At 36.8% G+C, this 26,387-nt stretch overlaps 1 protein-coding gene and 1 long non-coding RNA gene across 3 annotated transcripts in view; one reads left to right on the top strand and one right to left on the bottom strand.

Moving 5' to 3' along the window:
- LOC109617652 (serine/threonine-protein phosphatase 6 regulatory ankyrin repeat subunit B-like) overlaps nucleotides 1–26,387 on the bottom strand; it is a 343,082-nt gene that overhangs the window by 49,282 nt on the left and 267,413 nt on the right. The window lies entirely within an intron of this gene.
- On the top strand, nucleotides 1,230–18,124 carry LOC136270761 (uncharacterized). The gene is made up of 3 exons (XR_010708628.1): nucleotides 1,230–1,533; nucleotides 1,711–1,823; nucleotides 17,544–18,124. It is a non-coding gene; the product is annotated as an uncharacterized lncRNA (long non-coding RNA).

Raw genomic sequence — 26,387 nt, 5'->3', positions numbered from 1 at the left:
AGAAAAGTATGATGTCAACTGGATGGCACAAATTGGGCGTGGGCGCGTTTTCGTGTTGATTTTTTTTTAAATCACGTGAATAAGTGACAAGGCGCCAAAAATCTGACAAGATAACATGATCATTAAGATCTGACAACTAATAATTAAAGACATATATTTCCATATAATTTTATCTGACTTGTCGACATTTACGTGTTCAACAAAATCACATAACCATCTGATATACATGTATATATATATATATATGGGATTTAAGATGAAACTGAAATTCCTATATCTATTTTTGTCAATTTGACCATAATTTATCCGAAGTTCACACAGTCTTACATTTCTTATTTCTAAAATGGAATATAGCATTATATATATATATATATATATATATATATATATATATATATATATATATATATATATATATATATATATATATATATATATATATATATATATATATATATACACACTAGACTAAGCTTAGCTAGTGGACAACAGCAAGTTTATTGTCCCTCGAGACAGCAACAATCTCCTTGGGCTTTGCCTAGAGGGTACTTAATAGTAAAATTAAGGTGGTATATATGGGACACCTCACACAATTACACATTAATTAAAACCGAAATTTCACCGGTTTAAAAATTTCAAATTTAACAATATTTTTAAGATTCTTTTTTGAAAGGTAACACATTATAAAAGCCCCAGCGGGATTCGAACCTATGAGTTAACGCTCTAACCTATTTCGCTACGCTGTTAGGTAACTTTCATAGGAAAGAAAATGTTTTTAAAAATTATACCTGATTTTATTGTTTACTTCGATCGGTCCTATGTCTCTGTTGTACGAAAGTGTAAAGCGAAGATTAGACAGGCATTTCCAGTCTAGAAACAATACAGGTGAATATGTGCTTACATATGGATACCGTGTTTGTTCTGCGTGTTTTAATTTGTTCGTGAACCTGCAATAACTCCAGGTTATGGATTTTAAACAGGGGACAGCTGAATGTGATGTTTCATTATTTAAGAAATGAATTTAATATTTATTAGTATTATACGATATAAAATGGTGTGGGAGAGTTTACGCTTTATAAAATTAAATTAATTTATTAATGAAGATTGCTGAATAAACATAATTATATCTGCACGTGGATAATTATTTTATATTTTATACTTTAGGCCTAAATCAATTTGTAAAAATAAGCATGATACTATTTTTTAGAAAGTATTTTAAGGAAGACAAAATTAACCTTATATATAAATATGTATCTTTAAACATTACAATATATAGCGGTATAAATGATATAGATTAAACCGTACCGAAGCGTCTCAGCGCGAAGGGTCTTTAGGAGCGAATGGTCTTGGTGCGAATCGTCAATAGGAGCGAAACGTCCGGTTACCTAACGGGTTGACCTAAACTTTCGAAGCGGAGAAAGACGGCCATGTTTGTGTTTGGGAAGTAAACGATCACAGAACGAGATGTGTTGGATTAATCTACTTAGCACACACCGGTGAAATGCAGAATTCGCTATGAATCCAGAGGAGAAGGTAGATGATTGAAAAGCAATTGGGATCTCTGCACAGGGGCTCGTCACGAAGTTTTTTTCAACCTTTTATATATACCACCTCTATACTATAAAATACATATTTTATATTTTATAGTACAGAGGTGGTATATATAAAAGGTTGAAGAAACTTCGTGACGAGCCCCTGTGATCTCTGCAGATATCATTGGAGCTGTAGCTGAGACTACATTGCCATTGGACAGTTGGAGGTTTACAAACGGCGTGGTTTGCCAAAATGGGGTCGCTTGTTTCGTTTTGAGGAGCTTTCTTCTGGTAAGTAGAACAATCTCTACTATTACTTCTATAGTATTTCTCAGTCACTATCACTGATGATATCCGTGGGTTTCCGCTGGACTTGCCTGTCGCCTCGTCTAGCACATGTCCTACGTCCTCTCTCGCTGGCTGAAGGCGGTAGAATCCTCGCTCGTGCAGATTCCGCGCGTGGTGACGTCACGGGTTAATAGATAGCCCGTACGGGGAACGAGTCCACAAACACTACACTCCCCTCCGTTTTCCTTGAGGGGAGTAGGTCCACATCTAGAACCAACGGGACCACCAAATAACAATGGGCGTGGGAACGCCATCCCAGCAACAGCCGGGATAACTTCCAGGGAACCAAGTCCAACCTGCGGTAACACCAATCCCAGCAACAGCCGGGATACTAAGTCACTAGAGCAGGGCCCGTCCAAGTGACAAGGGCCTCTACACACAACAAGGATAATCCAGGGACAGTCCAAGTCGTTCTTATGTCACGGGTTCAGTCCGGGAAGGGCAGCTCTACTACGTCTGATCCACGAGACACGCCCTGCACAATCCAGATGGCGACGGCATCTCCCGTGAGTCTGTCACCCTAGTCTGGACACCAGAAGTGAGATACTCCAAGTTTGGTGCTGCTCCTAAAGGCTGTCCTCTTCCAACTGACTCCCTAGCAAGGGAGTTCCTAGTTGCAGGAACATGGACATCCTCAAACGCTGTCTTAAGACTGCTGCCTGGTATTTTCAGCTTGGCTGTACTGGCAGTCCGAGCTGCCATGACAAACAGATCATCCGAGACGGCCCCCTGGGTTGGGGGCCAAGAGTCTCCCACTATGTCATCCTTGCCCTTGGCCTCAGGGCACTTGGATTCCGTAGGAACCACCTTGCTGCTCAGCACTTTCAGCCGACAATTACTGTCCACTGGAGTAACTTCCTCTTCAGGAACTTCAGGATCTGTGGAGAAGGACTTCAGCAAATTTGGTCTCCTATGTCGCATCCTACGCCTACCACGCTTCCTCCTGCGCCTTATGTTGGGACAAGGGGCGTCCTTGTCCACAACACATGAGTCATCTGCAGGGTGCTTCCTGAAACTGGTCTTCTCCTCCTGGGTTAGTAAGCTCACAGTGCGAAGCTGCCCGCTGGGCGCTTGACTGCAAGTCTTGGTCTCTTCATCTGCAACTCCTTGACAGGCACCACGGCTACGCAGGGAGTGATCTACAACCTCTCCAGCGCTTCCTTCCGCCTTCCGTCTAAGGACAGCAGGACATTCTTTACGGAAATGTCCAGTATTTCCGCATCTGAAACACTGACCTGTCATTGGGCCAGGTTGCCATCTAGGGAAACAAGTCGTCGGGATCCCAAGCCGGACCGAATAGAGAACTTCCTTTAGGGTCTTCTCAAGATGCTGCACTCGGCTTTTCAACTCCTGTATCTGACTCTCGGCTTTACCATCTCTTTGACTCGACTCCTCATCTACAACCAAACTCCTCACTGCATGGTAGCTATTGCATGGGGGTCTGCCCCGTCGGGAATGCCGATAGAACTGCATCCGGTCTACAGCCTCATCAACAGTCTTGGGCTGGCCATCCAGGGCATACAGGCCTGCCTCCCGGTCCTCTGCCCAATAACACAGGCGGGGTATAGCCTGAGTGTGAACATCCGGTAGGTGGGGGAAGGCGCGATTAGCCAACGACAGTACTCGGTCTGACCACTGCCTCAGGGACTCACCGCTGTTTTGGACTGCTGACTGGAAGTTGAGCTGGTGGGCCAAATCAGGCGCTGCTGAGCCAAAGCGCTTGTCGAACTTCCTTAGGATGTCGGCGAAGCACAAGTCAGGGCTGGTCTCTAGTAACAGAGTGTAGTACTCGCTAGCAGTTCCTTCCAGGAAGAAGCAGAACTGGTCATGTTGCTCAGTCTCTGTCCAGCGCTGGCTTCGTGACAGTCTAACAAACTTGAGCAGGAATGCCTTCCAGCTGGATCTTCCATCAAAATGCAGATCCTTATACCTCGGCCTGCTCCAGGCTGTCGGATTGTGGTAGCTGGTGAGTGGTGCAACAAACTCTTGGAGGTTGTAGCGCGCTGCAGGGATCTGCACATCTCCAGGTAAACAATAGGCTGCTGCTGGTCTCCACGAGTATTCCGGGGGATGGATATACGCTGTGGGTATCCGCGCGTAATCCGAGGGACATTGAGACGCTACGGGAATCCGCGTGTGACTTACATTAAAAGGTCTTTCAGTGGTGGGGGGCTCATATGTATGTGCCATTCTCCCCCCTCCTTCACCCCCAAAATGACAAGGTTGGGAGGGGACCTCAGGTACTGGTATAGGATAACTACTAGGCCGATGATCCAAACACCCGCCCATAACAAACGGGCCTGGTGAATACCGATCATCTCGAGGGCCACTACTGAGCTGAGACTGTGCATCTGGGACAGTGGGGTTCTGGGTGGGTGGAACCTGGGGCTTTAAATCAACTGCCTGAACTGGTCTATCATACTGCTGCCCCTGACCTACATCCATAGACTCTGGTGTAACTCCTTGCGAATAGACAGGTTGACTATCTGAGGACTGGCATCCGGGCCGTGCAGTCCCGGTGGGCATTGGATTACTGGGGGGTGAATCCTGGGTAGTAAGGGGGTCAAAATCCAACAAATTTGGGGTTTGCCCCTGAGGCTCAGGTGGGCATAAAGTAGTATCCCTGACAGTAGGTGCCTCCCCAGGTTTAAGGGCCACATGGGAACATTGTGACATGGGGACCCCTAAATAGTCACTAGGTGGAACAAAGTCCCTAACACCAACTGGCGAACTTAAACCCTTGGCCGATAAACGAACTGGATCATTAGTTTCACCCCTCCCCCTCTCAAATCTGTCAGGAGACTCAACCCAAACATGGGGAGGACCTATGTAATCACTGTGGGGTGCTCTCTCAACATAGCCTACCCTAACATGCCCTGTAGTGTCCAAGTATGTGGGTTGCTTAACAATACTTACGGGATCTGGCCCGTAAACACAGCCGGGCCTAAAATCCCGTGACAACTCATCCCTACCATGAGCCATAGACATAAATCGGGGCGATCTCTCATCCAACCCCAAAGCATACAGAGCCTCTTCAAATGACATGATGATAAATCAAAGCAAGTAACACAAAGCTAAAACTGGCTTAATGTTTACAAAAATTAACAGGTAAGCTGACCACGCGAGGGCCCCCAAAATGGCGGCCTCAACGCGATTTACTCAAACTCCCTAAACAAAATGATACAGGCTTACTCTACGGGAAAAAAAATTCTCGGAATAACTGGCAAGTCCAGGGCCCCACGTTGGGCGCCAATATAGTATTTCTCAGTCACTATCACTGATGATATCCGTGGGTTTCCGCTGGACTTGCCTGTCGCCTCGTCTAGCACATGTCCTACGTCCTCTCTCGCTGGCTGCAGGCGGTAGAATCCTCGCTCGTGCAGATTCCGCGCGTGGTGACGTCACGGGTTAATAGATAGCCCGTACGGGGAACGAGTCCACAAACACTACACTTCTCACAGATGATTCATTTTTATGAGCACTCGTGTGCACATGTGTCGAACCACGGTCACTGGGAATTATCGTCATTTATGTATGGTATTAGTCCGAAATATCTGACGTTTTTCTGGCTTTTTTAACGATTTTGATATTTACTTGCCAGGTTTTCCTGGCAAGTAAATATCAAAATCGTTAATAAAGCCAGAAAAACGTCAGATATTTCGGACTAGTATGGTATGTGCATGTATAAAAACAGATTTTTTTTTCACATAACTTTCTAGCTCACCTGAGCTGAAAGCTCAAGTGAGCTATTCTGATCACATTTTGTCCGTCGTCCGTCTGTAAACTTTTTACATTTTGAACTTCTTCTCTAAAACCGCCTATCAAATTTCAACCAAATTTGGCACAAAGCGTCCTTATGGGAGGGCGAATATAAATTGCAGAAATAAAAGTCCGATCTGTATCTAAAGCGGAGAAAACCTTGAAACTGTAGAAAAAGGGGGGTGCATTTTTAAAAATCTTCTTCTCAAGAACTACCGAGTCTAATTCAACGTAGTTTAGCATACATTATCCCTATGGGCTGGAAAATATAAATTGCAAAAATTTAGTGCTAATTCTTTTTCAAATCTGAGTTATTACGAAAATAATAATAAAGGAAAGGCATGTTTCAATCAGTTTAATAGCTTCGGGCTCGGCATACGGTAAAATGGGTAGGCAAGACTTGGCCTGAGCAAAACAAAAAGATTGGCAGGTATTAATCTGCCAATCTCATTAAAATTTCAGGATATTTGATGGATCAGTATATTTGCATTCGCTGTAAATATTGCTGCAAAATAATGCGTATTTGGAATTGACGATTGCCGATCTTCCCCGGCTTTTATTTTGCCACGGCCCGGGTTTGCATACCTATTTTACCAAGACTCGTATTCAATACTTCTAAAACGAGGTTCTTAGTTTAAAGCAGCCATGACATTATACGAAAAAGGGTCGATCTGACTATGATGAATTTGCTTGCTATGCAACAGTTCGCGTATGAAGGGAAATTTTTGAAACATGCAAAATATATTGGTGCCGATTTTGTGAAGTAAATGGAGGCTAAATATTTTCAATGCGTTGACAGTTTTCACACATGACGTTGGTGTTAGCTTGTTCTGATTTTCGTTTCATTTTCATTATTTATGCTTTGTAACCTGGGAACTATCGTCTGTATTTCGTGATGTTTACGTATCAAATCAAACAGAGACTTCGGTAAATCAAACAGTTAACTGTTTACCTGTGCAAATTAAGCAAAATCTGATGTATCAAAAAAGTACTGAATTACAATTCATTCTATCGGTAATTCGGCATTATCTTTTGCGTAATGGTAGATTAATGCAATAGGTTTTGTTGAGATGCTCAGCATGTTCTCGAGTTTATTCAGTTTAAATAGAGTTTGATATCGCTGACGGAAATATGAAGGTATCGTATTTTCCCGACGACTCGTCGAATTGCCCATTTTTAGCCAAAATTTTAACAAAATCCTTTGATACGTCGATCTCAGACCATACGTCGATCTTATCACTTCAAAATGGCCTATAAAACTGCAGTAACATTATCAGTGTATGATGCCACGATGTCACCGATATTGCTACCAATTATTATTAATGATTAACATTTAAACAATTACGCTTTATACTTATGCATCAAATTTTCAAATACCGGCAACTTCTACAAAGTCGCTTGCATTTTAAACAATTCCTGATATCGCGTGTTATGCAAAACTTAACTTACTTTGTCAGAAATATTTTATTCCCAAGCATTAAAATAAGTATCCACTCTGACTATCGCCAGTGTATTCGCCATTATGTAACCAGCCACCTGTTGACTCGGCGCGTGGTCAATGTTTGTTTAACAATTTCCGGTGTCATAGGCATGCACCTGTCTCGTGTCGGACTTCAAAGGGGGATCTCAAGTGCAGAAAACTTAGCGATTACTATGATTCGATGAAACTTGTTTACTTTGTATCTAGTAATGCAGTTACACGCTATTGTTTTACATAGACACTGTTAGAAATAGATCGATCATTTGTACGACTTGATAATGACGATATACGACATACATACGTTTCCTAAAAAAATTATCTAACAATAATCAAAGAATTGGACAATAATTAATCGATGAACTATAATCACTCTTATAACGGTACACTCTATACACAGGGAGTGAAATTGCCGTAAAGATCTCAGCCTCAGGGCAAGATTATTAACACAACCGGTGTCAGCCTATTGTATAAACAATAGTATTGATAATTGCCGATTACGTTTTTTAAGATTGAATTTGACCATTAAATATTTCTGATTTATACTTTCCACTAACACCTCTTTACAAATAGCCTAAAATAATTAAATTTAAAAAAACATCCCCCATACCTACTGCAATATTTTCTTCCATTCAAACTTGGTTTCAATTTTACTGCGCAATGTTATCTTCCTACTAGTGATACATAGAACCATGTGACGATGTGTTTATAAAAACGGAACGGTAAAACTTTTAATTGATTAAAGATAATGTAACATTTTTTAATAACTGTTGTTATTATTATGTATTTAAGTGTTGACAGATGAGTGAAAATGATAATTATTAAAGATGAACAGTGAATTCAACAACGTAATTTTCAATCACACAGCCAACTCAAGATGATTAAAACCAAGATTTTTAATGCTATTTTTAAAAAATTTCTGACTACGAGCCTACGACAAGTCGGGTGCTCTGCTATAGAGGAAAAAAATACCGACTAATCGTTGGAAAAATACGGTATATACATGTATATATATGATTCATTTCGAAAAAATAAATTGTGTTCTTTCAGGGTTGGCAATTCACCAAAAATAGCAGCCAGCCACAGGGCTGGCTACTTTAAAAAGTCACCAGCCCTGCCCAAAATCTGCCAGTCCTGATAAAAAAGTTCATTATAATGAATGAACTATACATAAAGCTTAATATTTACATCTGTAACACAGGCCCCTCGAAATCTTTAACTTTTACAAGTATTTGAAACCATATCTAAACATAACCCAAAGAATGCTTATTTTTAAGTATGACATGCTTAAAAAAATTAAACTATTTATCTACATGTACTATATAATTATAAACCCTCTTTTAGAAGCCAGCTAACAATGTCATGATCATGAACTTTCTAAACAATTTCAAAGATTGACAATAATATGATATCAAATATTGAAAGGGATTAAATTAAAACAACTGTAAATAAATGTGATAAAAATTTATTTATTCGGTCAGAAGCACTCCTTTTAAATTCTAATTGTGTTTTGGTCACTATTTTTCTGTAGGTTCAAAATATCATGGTCAAAGCAAAATAATTCCAGATTTCTCGTTTGTTTTGAGGTGTTTTCTGCCAGTGACAGGGCTCTATTTTCAATGAGATAAAAACGGTTAAAACGCATATTTTTTCCGCTTTTGTAAAAATACGAGGTAACTTGATATTCTTATGCCAATTACTTGCACAGGGGATGAAAATGCTTGTACTTGATTTTCAACCACATGAGTAACTTTGATGTCTCCGAGTAAACTTGTGTCTTTGTGTTTATTTGCTACTACCGGTAAATCGTTTATGAATTATTGTTTTAAAAGTTGTAAAGGGAGATTTCGCCAGAAGACTGTTTAAAATCAACTACCCACATCTAAATATGTGTAATTTTGGTCAGAATATATAGTAAAATATAATAGTGGTGTACAACCTATTCACCCTCGACATTGTTTACAATAGAGCTTCCCATGTGTTTCAACTGTACATCGGCATCTTTTGTTTTGGTTGTATACTTTTTTTCCCCTTAGCGTCAATCAAGGAACGCTTTTTGGGAATCAACAAACTCAAAAACTTGCGCATCATCTAGCATGTTGCTTCTATTGCAATATTGCAATAGTGCCGAACAAAATTGTATTGCGAATACTGGTTGGCTATAATAATCATTCAGACCAATGAGCGAATATATAGATTACAACTTGTAGAGCTTACCTAATTCTCAAAGAAACCTAACAACCGACATTGTCTGTACTTTTTGTGAATGAGGTAAATAACTTAAAATAGAAATTGTCGGTTTTAAATTAGGAACTGGCTATTAAAATTAGCCCGACCGCCGGGCTGTCTTTTGAAGTTTCGCCCCCGCCCGCCTAAGAAACAGACCGTCTCGGGAGGTCGACGGGCTCTTATTTCCAACCCTGGTTCTTTATTTGTTATAGTGCATGTTTCTTGTGTTTAATTGTTTACAATTTCTATTTACTAACCATATTTGAGTGTTAAGCTTCGAATTATAAGCAAGATACAGAGATTTTCTCACAATTCTATGTTTGTACACAGGTCTTAAAAACTAAAGATTAAAAAAATAAAAAATTGGTCAATATTTATTAAGAAAATTTTCAAAGTGTTCTTCCAGAAACCAACTTTAAAAACTTATATTGTATTGTAAACTTAACCTTTTTTCGTCATTATTACTCCTACTGTACATGTGATCCTTGACTGTGTTTGTGTTCATTGGTATGAACTGATTTTGAACCTCGAATACCAGTGAAATGGTCTTGAGTGAATAAAAGAATTGAAAATCTTAGGCCATTCTTTTTTCCATTTTAGATGCTGAATAGGAAATACCAAGTTAAAAATCTTAAGCTGAATGTAATAAACTCATGTGAACAAAATATGACTCAAACCTAGGCGAACTGTGAGCTCTGTATCTTGCTTATAATTCTACGATTGACGCTGAAATTTTGGTTGAACATTAGAAATTCTATATGAATTAGAGTATGTTAAATACTTGTACAAACAAAAGGAAAGAATGATATTCTGTATATATCTACTCTCTGGGGCCCACTCTTTATTCAATAAATAATGTGAAATCTACATCAATTTTGATAGTTTTTCAGACACGAGTAAATAAAAACGACATCTTTAAAACAGTTTCCATAGTTCTGACACATTTCTGTTGCGGTTATAAAGTAATTATTACTATTCCTAAGAAAATATCACAGCGGAAAATTATCCTGGTTTGTACGCAAAGTAAATTAATAACAGTCATTTAATTATAATGGAGAAGACAAATAAAAATTTTGAATGTTTTTAATTTGAGGAATTGAGCACATTGAGGTACGATTTTCTTCTTCACATCTATGCATGTAGGATTTTTTAAATAAAAAACAATAACTAATCTATTATATATTTTTTAAATACAATAACTAGCAAGTAGTTGATGAAAAAAATGTACCTATATGCTCTCAAATATTTTGATCGCTTTACATAGTGGAGGGGGGGGGGGGGGCAGAACGAAAATATAGGAAATTGGAAGTTCACAACTTAACAGTGTACCCCTACCAAATGTTTAGTTTTATATCTTGTGTAGGATTTTCTTATTCTCTTAAAAAATAGTATTTCATGAAGGTTCAATGTCATAGATTACATGTATGCAAAAATAAGTGTAAAATTCGAATACTTTACAATATTTATTTTTTGTTATTCTACCGATAGACCATATGGCACAATATCTTTTGAACGCCCATTGTTGCTCAGGTGAGCGATGTGGCCCCATGGGCCTCTTGTTTTAGAAAGAATAATCTTACCGTGACCAGGCTACGCTCAGGTCACAGTAAGAATTCGTCCCATACACTTGCAATGTAGCAGCCACGAAGCGGATCAGCTTTGCGTCGATTGTAATGTCTGTTAAAAATAATCTGCAGGGAAAAAACACATTTTTATACATTACAAACCTTTTTGAACATGCATTTGTAGTTTGGTCCACAAAATATCATTTTGATGAGTCGTACCAATGCATTTTGTTAAATTGCACGTTTGAATTATTGCATTTGGAATGTCTCAGATTTTATCATTAACATGGCGATCATAAACAGTGAATTTTCAAACGTGATGATAAAAGTGCCGCAGGGATTTCGTTGCAAAAACAGTTAATGTGGAAATATGGGATTATAAAAGAGCAACATTGTAGGTTTTTGAGACCAATCATATGAAAATTTAGGCGAGATACAGCGTGATATAATTTTTTTATTTGCTACGAAGCGAGTATATGGGACGAATTCTATCGTTAAACCGGGTCCGTAGGACATCTAAACTTTTTAATGCATGCACTTTCAATAAATTTACAATAACTTCCAGTGCCCGTGTGTCGAACCTCGAAACCTGCATCATTCATTCCTTGGATTGGTGTTGCTCATAGGCTATGTACTGGCTATGTGCAGTGTATGTTTTGCGGCATTTTGCGTTTTTTTTTTTACACATGTCAGCCTTGAATTGGCATTTTTTTAAAGGAACATACGTGTACCAAATTTCTCCAGTTGTTGGAGAGTTAAGCGCTTCGTTTGAACATCTAATAAATAAAAATGTTGCCTTAGGGTCCAATTAACTTCGAGAGGTAGAGTTTCAAAGAGGCGACTGGACATTTTGCCCCAGCAGAAGGTACCTCATGAATACATTCTTTTCTCCTTTTCATTTGCAATAATTCCTCCTTGCCAATTTTTCTGGGTGTGTTTCATGGGACAAAACAACATACTCCTGTTTATTTTCATCAACATGAAGTTCTAATGAATCAGTTTTTAGTTGTTTGTGGAATTCTAAACCCCTGCTGATAAATTGAATTTCAAAGAGTTATCAGATTCAGAAACGTAAAGAGATTGGTTTCGGTTCTCTGAAAATGTAGGCAGAAATTTTGTCTCGATTCTGTATAGGAATAATTTCTTTGCGTTTGGTTGGTCATGAGAGGCCATCTAGTAGGTTTTTCTTTGGTTTTCCATCTAAAACTTTGTAACTAACTTTCTCTAAACTCCTGGTCAGTGGTCACGTACAGTATTAAGTTGTCGTCCAATATCATGAATTTGATGGTTTGTCACTGACCTAATGCTTTTGGAATGTATTGTTATGATATTTGGACGCTTGTTGTTAAATTGGTCATAGATTGAGATCTCTTTTCAAGAGCCTCAACACTCCATTCTGTTATCAAATTTGAAAATTTTGTTTGAACATATCATTTCATTTATCATGTTTATTTATGTAAATCCAGATAGCTTAATGTTAAAGCAACCATGCATTTTGTGTGGGGAATTTGGGTTCAAGTCCCAATCTGGATATAAGTGATGATGACTTGATATTTTCTATTTGAGCACTTCATTAAATATTTGAATTTAAATTGACACAGTTTTAAAACTTTTTAAGGTTTGAAGTTGTACTTTCATGGTCAGTAAGAGACAAATAGGTATTTCTGATCTGATAATTTACTGATGACGTTCGTAGTATATTGGAGAATAATCTCGTTGATCTCGGCAATAACTGTTACAGTAGTAGAATTGGCCGTAGCAGCTTGTAAACTTGACTTGCAGTTTATTGCAACACTGCATGATTTGTGATATAAAGCACATAACCATTGTTTTTGATATTGAAAAAGAATATATGATTTCCTGCTAGCTTTTTCTTGTGTTATTAGTAGTTGGGGCTATATGAACAGTGTATATCGGCCTGGGTAGCTCAGTGGTAGAACTCCTGACTAGAGTTACAGGGATCCCGGGTTCAATTCACGGTCCAGCCATATGTTTTCATTGTGATATATGCTCATTCCTCCTTTCCTATTACACTACTTTTATATGATAAATTTTGGCAGCTTCACTTATTTTTACTTAACAAAGGAAATTGTTCAAGTCTCTACACTCAAAGATTGTTTTCCTCCAAAAAAAGTTGCTTAATCAAATAGATGGTAAATGCAACTGTTGCCCTCGACCCAAGTCAACAACTGTATAATATGATCTCTAATTTAAATTGCAGGCCCTTCTGTCACCTAGTTTCCTCAAGTCAATTCTGGGCTTGAAGTCTGAGAATTGACCTCAAATTTATGCACTTTTTTTTAAAGGATTTGAGTTGAGGAATGAGTTGATTTTAAATTGTTTGGTGATGGTGGAGCCGGGAAGTCATGATAAAAATAGTTCCGGCTCATTGTTGTCAAGGGGGAGTTGCCCCATAGGCAACATTCTTTATACAATATATTAAAGGCTGTCATGTGACTGGCTAATCCAATGAAAAGCTTCAATTTGTATAAAATTAAATAATTATATAAAAGTATGAAGTCAAACTTACTAGCAGCTTTATCATTAATCTTTGTTGAGTTTTCTGAACACTGTAAGTTAAGAAAGTCTTATACTTACACACTCATATAGAAGGAGACAAAAGGACAGGAATGTTCCTAGTAAAGCAGACAACAATCGTATGTGTCCATAAAGCGCCATGGTATGCCTTTTACCACGTACGCAATTTCTCAAAAAATGCAATGTTAGAGTGCTTTCTCCTCTGAAACCAGTAAGGCCATCTGAATATCAGCAAACAGCACTGAATTACTGAATTATTATTTCTCCGTACAGTTTAGTATCGACTGTTTTTAATGATCCACGAAACACCTAAAATACAGAACATTCACTTCTACCGTGAGAAACCACTTCCGGTGTGGAACCTCTTCACACCGGCCCTTGAATTGCGCATTTAACATGTTTAAAGCAAAAGCAAAACAAAGTAACTTTGTTACATACAATATATTTAAAACTTTTATTCAATCTATGCATTAGCATAAAATTAATCCATATTTTTGTACTTGATGCAGTAACTGTAGTTAGAAAAGAGTTGGAAAGGAACTACTTTTGTTCTTAAAATATTTTGGATAGAGTAGGACATGTGACCCAATTCAGTGTAATGTCACTCAGTGTGAGCATGTTCATGATTTGCCTTCAGCACATTCAAATTTTCTTCTTTAAGGACGTTGATTACTCAGGGTTTGAGTTCTCAAATCCGGATTGTTAAAAAGTTCAATGTCATGAGGAAAATTTGTTCTAAACACAAAAAGTATTTATGAAATGAATTATTATTGACATATAACTCGATAATTTTACTGTATTATGGAATAAGGCTCAAACAAAGTTTGACTTTTAGTGTAGTAGGAAAGGAGGAATTAGTATATAAATACCATGAAAATATATGGCTGGACCGTGAATTGAACCCGGGACCCCTGCAACTCTAGTCAGGAGCTTTACCATTGAGCTACCCAGGCCGATATCCACGGTCCATATAGCCCCAACTACTACATTCCTCCCTCCTTATATAGTCTTCGACCCGAAGACCCAACACAAGTTCACCTTGTCAGGACTTATTAATTACATATATATGCCTGAACAAGGAAGGCCACGGCACCATCTGTAGTAGGAAAGGAGGAATGAGTATATAAGTAGAATGAAAACATATGGCTGGACCGGGAATCGAACCCGGGACCCCTGCAACTCTAGTCAGGAGCTCTACCACTGAGCTACCCAGGCCGATATCCACGGTCCATATAGCCCCAAGTACTACATTCCTCCCATCTTAAATAGTCTTCGACCCAAAGACCTAACACAAGTTAACCTTGTCAGAACTAATTAATTTCATAAATATGCCTGAACAAGGAAGGCCACGGCACCATCTGTAGTAGGAAAGGAGGAATGAGTAAATAAATACAATGAAAACATATGCTAGACCGGGAATTGAACCTGGGACCCCTGCAACTCTAGTCAGGAGCTCTACCAATGAGCTATCCAGGCCTATATCCACGGTCCATATAGCCCCAACTACAACATTAGCAAAACAGAGTAAATTTGGACTAAAGCCTTTCAATCTACTGTCTTTTGTTAAAGAGTATCGGCGTTAATCAATGTTTGGTTTACTCTTTGTTTTTATTTTGCTCCTCAATATGTTCAAGCTGTTGTGGTAGGTCTGACACCCCCCCCCCCCCATTTGGTCGTGTGCCTGGCAATTGTCAATAGTACATAAGAAAATAAAAGGTCATTTACAATCTTTCTCACAATGTTTGCCTTATAGGAATTTGCTCCTCTCTTTTCTGAGCAGAGCGATAAATAAATATCGCTTCATCTGTATATACTGGGTTTTTTTTTACCATAATACTAGGCCTTTGAAAACTGATAGAGGAAATTCGGACTACAATATCTATAAAAATTGTGAATGACAACTTAATGTTTTGTATCTATTTAATGTCATTGCCATTCATAAACTGTATTTCATTTGATAAAGAGTTTGGCAATTTGTATTATTTTCACAATTAAGAAAATCTCAATCATAGGGTAAAATTTTTAGGGATTTTTCTTAAATTACGAAAAATATTCAATGGCCATTAACTCAAAATGTAGGTCATTCACCTACATTGAGTAGGTCACTGAAAGTGAAGAATAACACTACCATGTAAGGTCTATAGCACAGTATAGATCATGATGGTTTTTCATTATCATCAGTGGAATTTTTTTTCATTCTGAGTAAACATCATCCAATAATGTAATAGTTTTTTATATTAACAGCCCCTTATCTTTCCACCTATTGCTTCGCCAAAGTTCAAATGTTGAGATACAAGCGAGATACAGCTAAGACAGAGAACAGCTGCATGAAACTACAGGGGTCGACACTAACTTTTTTATGCATTAGTCCTGTCGGACTAGTGTCTGTTAACTTTAACTAGTCCGCAGGCAATTTTATTTGCCCGTCAAAAATAAATGAAATGCATTACCGTATTTTGTCTAATATAAAACACTTTTTTTTTTATTAGAATTTGTAAGAAAGGGTGGGGTATCATACATCATAAGGAATTTTTTGATGTTTTTTTCTTACAGGTTAATCACTGGCTTAGTTGTATTGTACTATTCAGTACATAGCAAGAAGCTGCGTATTCACTATCTCCGTGTACATGGTAGAAGCCGCCATTACAGATGTTAAAAATAGATCTGTGCAATAGAGCAGGGCGTTCAGCTACCATGTTCTTTTTGTTATTTATGTTCTTTAGAAATCAGGTATAAATAATAAGCAATTTAAGACAAATGATTTAAACACAATTCATTTAAATTAAACAATAAGAAATTTCCTTTCACCTTTCAGTTTATTTTTTTTAAACACCTAAGCGTCTCTATCGAAGCCAGGGTTGTTTTTCTCAGACATCCCCTTAGGGCAAAAAAATTATCAAATCACCCATAACATCCTGCATACCTCGATCTGTTGTTTTCACTCAGTAACTCTATAATCACCAAAATGTATCATATATCAATTTACTCTAAAAATAAAGTCAGCGTTTCCCAAAAAGTTGTCGACAATTGCAGTGACTTTGCACCATCGATAATTTACACAATTTTTTAAGCAGATTTTTTTTATTAGTCCAACCGGACTGATTAGACAGAAATTTTGTTAGTCCGACTCAAAATCAATTAGTCTGTGACTAACGGACTAAGGTTAATGTCGAACCCTGAACTACCAGCTTATAAACGCTTCTGTGCAGTCACTCATATTAAACTGATTAGGACCTAAACACTACAGTAACTGATTCATTCACCACTTGTACTATGCGCGCACGTCAATAAGTCAATCTGAGGTCAGGGGTAAAACAAACGTGGCGCTGCAGTGTAAACAACGCAAGATGGAAGGTGTGTTATGCCCAGTTAAGCGTTATGAGATATAAGACATATATTACCATAAAATCTAGGTACATTGATTTTCACACCATTAACTTAATTTAAGAAGAACAGATTCTTAATCAAGGTTTAGGGGGGGGGGGGGGGGGTTAAAAAAGATACTTCTATGATATGAGATTCCAATTCAGGTTGAATATTCTGCAATGAGGTAAAAGTTATTTACAAGTATTTTAATTTTTTTTTTGCTTTTTTACTGGTTTTTTACTGGAGCATGTCATTTGTACTGTGAAGATTTATGATAATTGACCTTGTTTTCTGTTACTGTATGTATAAAAAATTAAAACACATAATTATGAAACACCTCCACCTCCATCCCTCACACAAATTTAGAAATACACATTGTTTTAAGTCTGGTGATTACTTTATTTAAATATGGTTGACCCATCAGACCTCAATGTTAATATGTAAACATGCATGATGTTTTAGTATGTATATTTAAATACATTCTACAATTGTTATGCTTTTCAAGTACATGTTTTTTAAATTTGGAAAGCTTCAGCATTTAAAACACTATAGCATGGATTGTTATGCTTCGTATTAATGAAAGTTGAGCACCATGCAAGTGCAATGTTATTCACGCTCACATTGAACAGTTCAACAGTAGTAGCTGCTGCACTGTATGTGTTTATTCCTAAAATTGTCTTCCTAAAATAAAACCAAATTATAATTCAGATTGTGAATATTTTTTTCCAGATTACTGCAATCAATTTCAACTTGCTATGATAGACTTCACGAATGATGTCATCGGCGACTTCATGTGCAAAGTACAATTGAAAACATACAATGATAGAAGAACAAAATATTAAAGATATCAATAGAATTTTGGGGGAGAATGGTGTCAATGTTAAATCTCTCTGTTAAATCAAAAAGATTAAAACTCTGTAGTATTTTAAAAATTCCCATATAAGGAAATGATGCAAGTTCTGATATTGTTTGAATAATAAATAATGCCAAGTCTGGATTGACTAAAGATATTAGACAAAATACCCTCTGTCACAATAAACAAAGTTAAAAAATTATTTAATACTGATTGAACAGGGTGACATTGAACAAACAGAGGGTGCATGTCTTCATAAAAAGTTTACAGACACCTTATTGTTGAGATATAAAGCGTCCAGAAGCTATGACTTGTACGCCTCTGGAAATATTCATTCTTTTGAGTACAATTCTTTGAAAGAACGAAGCAGTGTGTGTTTGTAAAGGTGCAAGTCTAATACCTCATGGACAACTGGAAAGATTTATGAACAAGTGTCGTGCTAGATAAAATAAGTGGAGATCCATGTTGGAGGGTAAGTTGCATGGTTTTGAGAAATGAAATGTGTTTAAATCATTGAAACACTTTATAAATATTCTTGTTAAATAATGAATATTTATCTTTCCTGTTGGATAACTAAATGAATGCATTAATTGTCAGTGCTGCAGCAGCATGCAGTCACACAGCTGGAATGCAGTGAGTGAGTGTCTGGAGTATCTGAGTTCATATGCCATGGGTTTCAAGAATTACCAGATGGTCCAGCAACACAGAATAATTGGCTTACTGGATTAATCCACGGGTAAATAAATAATATGGATCGCCTGGATCTTAATCATGTTTTCAGCTTACTTGAGCTGAAAGATGAAGTGAGCTTTTCTAATCAAAATTTGTCCGTTGTCTGTCGCCGTTGGCATTGGCGTTGTTGTTGTAGTAAACTTATAACATTTTCATCCTCTTCTTCAAAACCACTAGGCAGATTTCAACCAAACTTGGCACAAAGCATAACTAGGGGAATGGAATTCAAGTGCGTTAAAATGAAGGGCCACACCCTCTTTAAAGGGGAGATGATTTAGAATTATTGATTAAATTTGTTGGTATTTTTCAAAAATCTTTTTCTCAGAAACTATCAGGCCAGAAAAGCTGTAACTTGTATGGAAGCATCCTCAGGTAGTGTAGATTCAAGTTTAGTCATATCATAGTCCCTGGGGGTAGGGTGGGGTCACAATTGGGGAATGGATTTGTACAAAAGAATGTTTAAAGAAAATCTTTAAAAATTTTCTTCTCAAAAACTGTTTGGCCAGAAAAGGTTAAATTTGTGTGGAGGCATTCTCAGATAGTGTAGGTTCACGTTTGCTAAATCATAGTGCCTGGGGGTAGATTTAGGCCACAATGGAGAGATCAAGTTTTACAATGGAATCTATAGAGAAATCTTTAAAAATCTTATTCTCAAAAGCTTTTGGGCCAGAAAAGCTCAAATTGGTGTGAAAGCATCCTCAGGTAGTGTAGATTCAAGTTTGTTCAAATTATAGTCCCTGGGCATAGAGCGGGGCCACAATGGGGGAATGGATTTTTACATAGGAATATGCAGAAAAAATCTTTAAAAATCTTCTTCTGAAAAACTATTAGGCCAGGAAAGCTCATACTGGCATGGAAGCATCCTCGGATAGTGTAGATTCAAATTTGTTCAAATCATGGTCACTGGGAGTAGGGTAGGGCCACAATGGGGTTATTTTTTTACAAAATTTATTAGGCCAGGCAAGCCCAAATTTGAGTGGAAGCATCCAAAGATAGTATAAAATCAAGTTTAAATCATTGTTCCCGGGGGTAGGGTGAGGCCACAGTGGGTGATGAATTTTTACATAGGAATATATAGAGAAAGTCTTTAAAAATCTTCTTTTTAAAAACTGTTTGGCCAGAAAAGCTTAAACTTGTGTGAAGGCATCCTCAAGTAGTGTTAATTCAAGTTTGCTTAATCAAAGTCCCTGGGGGAAGGGCGGGGCCGCAATGGCGGGATGCATTTTTTACATAGGGATTTATAGAGAAAATCTTTAGAAATATTTTGGGAAAGTTTTCAGTCCAAAAAGCAGTTACTTGTGTGAAGGCACAGGTTGTGCAGATTAAAGTTTGATGAAACCATGATTACCTAGAGAAAAGTGGGACCACAAAATGGTGGGGGGGGTATAATGGAATAGAGAAAAAATATTCTTAATGGTGCAACAACAAAAGGGGCTTGGTATTTAATAGAAAACAAATATGTGGATAAAAATTGCAGATTATAAGTTTTTTAGCAAGATTCACTGTTCTTAGTTGTCAATATATTTTGATTTCGATACTGTAATGCTAATTTGATCAGAGTTAAGGCCATTGTTGCTCAGGTGAGCAATGTGGCCACCGGGCCTCTTGTTTTTTGTTCCAGACCTTTGTTTAGATTCATTATTTTTCATTTTTTAGCCCACCTGAGCTGAAAGTTCACATTGATTCTGCTTTTCTGATCACATTTTGTGTGTTGTTCATCTGTCCATCAATCTGTCTGTCCACCTGTCTGTTAACTTTTCACATTTATAACATCTTCTCGAGAATCCTGAGGCAATATCGGCCAAAATTAGCACAAAGCATATAGGCAAAAGGGGATTTAAAGTTGTGAAAATAAAGGACCACGCCCTTTTTAACTCACCTGAGCTGAAAGCTCAAGTGAGCTATTCTGATCACATTTTGTCTGTCGTCCGTCTGTCTGTCCGTCCGTCTGTCCGTAAACTTTTTACATTTTCAACATCTTCTCAAGAACTACTAGGCCAATTTCAACCAAACTTAGCACAAATCATCCTTAGGCAAAGGGGATTCAAAGTTGTGAAAATTAAGGGCCACACCCGTTTCCAAGGGGAGATAATTAGAAATTAATGAAAAATTTTGAGAAATTTTCAAAAATCTTCTTCTCAAGAACCAGAAAGCCAGGAAAGCTGAAACTTGTGTTGAAGCATTCTCAGGTAGTGTAGATTCAAAGTTGTGAAATTCATGACCCCCGGGGGTAGGGTGAGGCCACATAGGAATATATTTAGAGTAAATCTTTAAAAATCTTCTTCTCAGAAACTAATCAGCAAGATGATTCTTTATAATTGTTAAGACTTTGGCTTCAGGACAATTCGTCGGCCTCACAAGAAGGTTCAGAGTTTGATGTAGTTTGATGAAGGCATCCTCAGGTAGTGTAGATTCAAAGTTGTGAAAATCATGATCCCTGGGGGTAGGGTGAGGCCACATTGGGGGGGGGGGTTGTCAAAATTTTACATAGGAATATATAAAGTAAATCTTTAAAAATCTTCTTCTCAGAAACTAAACAGCCAGGAAAGCTGAAACTTGTATGGAAGCATCATCAGGTAGTGTAGATTCAAAGTTATGAAAATTATAACCCCCGGGGGGGGGGGGGGGTAGGGGGGGGCCACAATGGGGGGTCGAAGTTTTACATAGGAATATATAGAGTAAATCTTTAAAAATTTTCTTCTCAGAAACTAAACAGCCAGGAAAGCTGAAACTTGTGTGAAAGCATCCTCAGGTAGTGTAGATTCAAAGTTGTGAACATCATGACCCCCGGGGGTAGGATGGGGCCACAATGAGGGGTCAAACTTATACATAGGAATATATAGAGTAAATCTTTAAAAATCTTCTTCTCAGAAACTAATCAGCCACGAAAGCTGAAACTTGTGTGGGAGCATCCTCAGGTAGTGTAGATTCAAAGTTGTGAAAATCATGACCCCTGGGGGTAGGGTGAGGCCACATAGGAATATATTTAGAGTAAATCTTTAAAAATCTTCTTCTCAGAAACTAATCAGCAAGATGATTCTTTATAATTGTTAAGACTTTGGCTTCAGGACAATTTGTCGGCCTCACAAGAAGGTTCAGAGTTTGATGTAGCTAAATATCCCATATATAAACAATTGTAATGGATTTTTTTGAGAACTGCAATACTCAACATGTGATATGATTATAAAATTGAAGCAGGCAGCTATTTTTTCATTAGAATCTTTTTGTATTACTGTTTTGAGTTATTGCCGTTGATTGATTGATTCTTGATTATTTTAATTAATGCATCCACTGTTAACCAATTATTGTGATGATTATTTTTATACAATAATAAATATTCAATGTATATAAGTTGCTCTGCATAAGTAGTTTTGGGTTAGGCCAGATTAGTTTGTTTATTTTTGATTTCCAATTTTTAGATACTATGAATTATTTTAGGCCGGCACATATATAGGGACAGTGTCTATTGCATTGCGACGAGCGACTGTTTGAGGTTAAACTTGAACAGGTACGGAGAGATTGATCGTGTTTTTCTAACCTACGATACAGAGTGTGCGGTCATTCCTGCCTTGTATTGCATTAATACAAGTGTGCGGTCATACCTGCCTGTATTGGTGGTGGTTGCAGCAGAGCACTAGTGTATGGTCATCCCTGCTGGTGTTCTGGCCTTTCTAGCGCAAGTGTGCGGCACTCCCTGCGTTAGGTTGAGTTGTTGGCGCAAGTGTGCGGTCATCCCTGCTTGCGTTATCTCTGCTTGCGTTAACGTTGGTACCTGTTGAGTTGCGTAGGTGTGCGGTCATCCCTTCCTGCGTAACGTTGAGTCCCTATATATGTGGAGGAGCGGTGATTAAAGTCTGCTCTCGTAAATATTGGCAGCAATCAGGGCTATCCAAGTTCCAAGGGGGAAAAATGGATTTTATTTATACAGGATCTACATGTATTATTGTACATTGTCCAGATTGTTTGTATTATGACCCCTTTAAGCTGACTTTATCATACCTATTGTTCCTCAGGTGAGCGATGTGGCCCATGGGCCTCTTGTTTTAAACAAATTTCTTCTCCAGAACTATTTGGCCAGGAAAGCGAAAACTTATGTAGAAGCACCCTCATGTAGGGTAAGTTCAAAGTTGTGGAAATTATGATCCCCAGGAGTAAGGTTGGTCCACAATGGAGGGTCAGATTTTTACATAAGAATATATAGATTGAATTTTAAAAACAATTTACACAGGAATACATTTTAAAAATTAACAAAAACTGAAATGTTATAATTTTATGGTTTTAATTATATGCAAGCATTTTGACATATTGCTGATTCTTTAAAATTGTTTAGACTTTGGCCCCTAGAAGATTCTTGGGCCTCACAAGGGGTTCGGAGTTTGATGTAGGTTTATATCCTATATAAAAACAATTGTTTAGGATCTTATGCTCAACATGTGATATGAGTATAAAATCATCCTGTTAGAAAAGGGAGTTGCAATTGATTATAAATATAATTATATCAAGGGGAAAATGGATTTTTATTTATACAAGATCTATGTGTATTATACTACAGCGTTATCCAGATATTTTGTATTTTGATGCTATTTAGCTGATTTTACCATGTCTATTGTTGCTCAGGTGAGCAAAGTGGCCCATGGGCCTTTTGTTAATGCTATCCAACAGTTAGTTTTTTCAGCTCTGCTCATGTTCATTGTACACGTTAAACTCTTCAATTCAATAACACTCCTTTTTTTAAACTCGCTGGATAAGTGTACAAATATAGATAATTAAGAAAATTACAATACGTCACATTGTTTAATTTTGGTTTTACATTCACACAGTAAATTGAAACTTTGATATTGTTCATTGCAAATTTTCTGGGTGGGTGTAAATACAAAATTTACAGTATGTCATCTTGTGAGTTGTGTTTTTGTTGTACCCACTGAGTTTGTTAAAACTGTGATTGTCTGAATTTTATATTAACACCCATCCAGCCAATAGCAGTTTACAAAATGATGATACGCAACATGTACTCTTTCATGGACAATGCTGTAGTAACTATATATCTCGAAAGCCGATATATTTTAGTGTTTGATTTGTTCCTTTAGGATAACTTCTGATGTAACTAAATCATCAAATCGCTAATTTTTCTAGGCATAAACAATTCTGCTTCATGGAATCTGTAGCAAGTTGGCAACCTATTTTTTGTACAAGATGACCATAAAATAATTTTGCTTTAAGGTAACTCCGTACCTATAAAATCATGGGTTCAAAGTTAAAAATTTAACTTTTTTTTAACTTATTGGACTTAAATGTCATTAAAAAATAAATAAAATATATATGTATCCATACTATTTAAGATGTAAGGTAATGAAAACCAAAGGCTGAAATTATCATCTAAAATCACACTTTTTGTGTTTAAAAATTAAATTTAAGTGGATGGATACTTGTTTGTCTATTTAAATTTTATTGCTTACTATGCCAAAAAACTAAAATTAATTAAAAAAAAAAAATGTTTACATTAATAAAATAATAGCATTTAGATATTATCACTTAGAGAAAAGTAGAAAAGAGTTATTTCCCTTTGTCATTATTGAATTATGTCGAATATAAGGATGAAAAACGCTTATAAAATATATCCAAGTAAACAATGATTTGAGTTTTTGATGTACACCTATGATAACATAGAAATTACAAATCTACTTGCAAGAATTTTAATGAATTCATGGTTTATGTAAAATGTATGACGTCACAGGAGGGTGGATTTACTTTAATAGCTATAGTTTCTAAATTGCTTTGATCACAAAAATTTAAAATAAATTTACTAACAGTAATTGTTTTCGTCAATAAATTGGTGAATTGCATTTTTTGAATAGAAATATGTAGTAGAAGATCATACAACAGCGTTGGAGTAGATAGTTGACCTTCCTATCACAGGCACCTACATCATTAATTTAATTTAAACGTTTTTTTATTGAAATTCAAATGGATTGGATAATAGACATAGCCTATGTAGACCCTTTCAAACATACAAAGTCAAGAACTGGTGTTATAAAATGATATATGATCATAAAAATATATATTAGTACTAGTTTACAGAATATTATTGATATTTTGTGTATATAAGACAAAGGATACTTGAATATTAAATAATTATTTGAACAATTACCATATATGATTGTAAGACATATTGTGGGTAGACATGTTCATTTACACCTACATTAACAAACCTATCACCTTTATTTATACTTGCAGAGATACAAACATAAAAATGAGATTTTCATGATCCAGCACATTTGAAAGAACAGTAAATAAAAGGGAACTATATAATAAGTAAGTAAACATGTATAATACTTAAATACATGTATCTTAAGTACAGTACCGATCAGACCCAACCTAACAGAAAGTAAACCCCAACTAAATCCTGGGTTTACTTTCTGGTTTTACTCCGGGTTTACTAGAGTGGACCCAGAGTAAACCCTGTCAGAAGTTCAGTATACCCCTGAAAACAGACGCTTACTGTGTATTCGGAATACACAAGGGGCAGGAATAACAGGCAGTACAATGCTAAGAAAAAAGACGGGTCTGCTTCACATTTCAGTGCGTACAGTTGACCTCAAAAGCATTTTCCAAGTAAATTCAAAGTAAACCCAAAGTAAACCCCAAGTGGACCCACATTTTCAAAAAGCAAACCCAGAGAAAACCCAAAGTAAACCCCAAAAGTAAACCCGGGGTTTAGTTGGGGTTTACTCTGGTGTTAGGATGGGACTGGTCGGTACTGTATTGTAACTTAAAAGAATCAAAAACGCTTGGGAGCTCTAATATACATTGTAACTATAAACATATATTTACATCTACCAAGTATTATTTCCTTTATTTCTTACGGAAACTTGTAGTTAATTCATAGCTCTATAGAAACAGCCAGATTGAAATCTACACGCCCAGTTTATTGATTGGTCAAAATCTACAGCGGCTGACACTGACAAGAAAGTGACAGGACCAAACTTGACACGCCCAGTTTATCGATTGGTCGAGACCTACAACTACCTAGGAAAAATCACGGATTGAACGAAATAATCATGACGACGTCAGACTCAAAGTCTCACAGGAGACGATTTGGCTGTTTCTTTTAGTTAACGTACTTACGTATATTAACAGTGATTTAGTGAATTTTACTTACTTTTCATAATCAATTTATCAATTGGCTAAAAGAAAGATGTTAATATAAACAATAAAATGCTTTCTTTGATGATTCATCCGGGTAATGAAGGTAGCGATCATTGCAGAAAAAAATTACATAATCCGCTCCGCTACCTTCATATCCCGAATGAATCCCCAAAGAAAGCATTTTATTGTTTAAGTGAAACAATTTTACAATTTTATTTATATGAAAAATCAGAACTACCATAGAATATATACTTAATATGAAAAGGTACTCTAAAGTCAATCAGTTGTTTAGAAAGTTCGTCTCTTTGTTGAGTGTATCTTGGACATCCAAGAAAAAAAAATCACATTTCATTCAGATTCAGACCCTCAGTATAAACATCGATTCCCATCAATTAAAAAATCCTTAAATAAGTAAGCATTTAGATTATTGACTTTATTCCGTACTTGAAGTAAAATAATATTTTCTTTTCTATTGCCTAAACTGAAGTGATTGTAAGTTTTTGGTATATTTTGATTTTAAGTTTTCACTTAAAAATAGATTAAGTTGGTTTCGTTTCTGCATGAAGATTATTCCATACTTTACATGTAGACGGAACAAAGCTATTGTAATAAGAAGTCCGACATAGTGGTAGATAGTAAAAAAGGTAATTCGACTTAAGATCATATGCATGAACAGTTGGATAATATGAATTAAATCTCTCATGTATTGTGATGCTAAACCATTTATAATCTTGCAGAATAGAATTAGTTTATGTTAATCCCTTCGAGATTGTAAGGTTTCCAAACCAAGTTCACTATATCAAATAATTTTAAAAGAATTAACTCTCATTCCTGTTAATGTC

Source organism: Magallana gigas, chromosome 8 (assembly GCF_963853765.1).
Source record: "Magallana gigas chromosome 8, xbMagGiga1.1, whole genome shotgun sequence".
Classification (NCBI taxonomy): Eukaryota; Metazoa; Mollusca; class Bivalvia; order Ostreida; family Ostreidae; genus Magallana; species Magallana gigas.
This window is presented reverse-complemented; position numbering and strand designations above follow the sequence as displayed.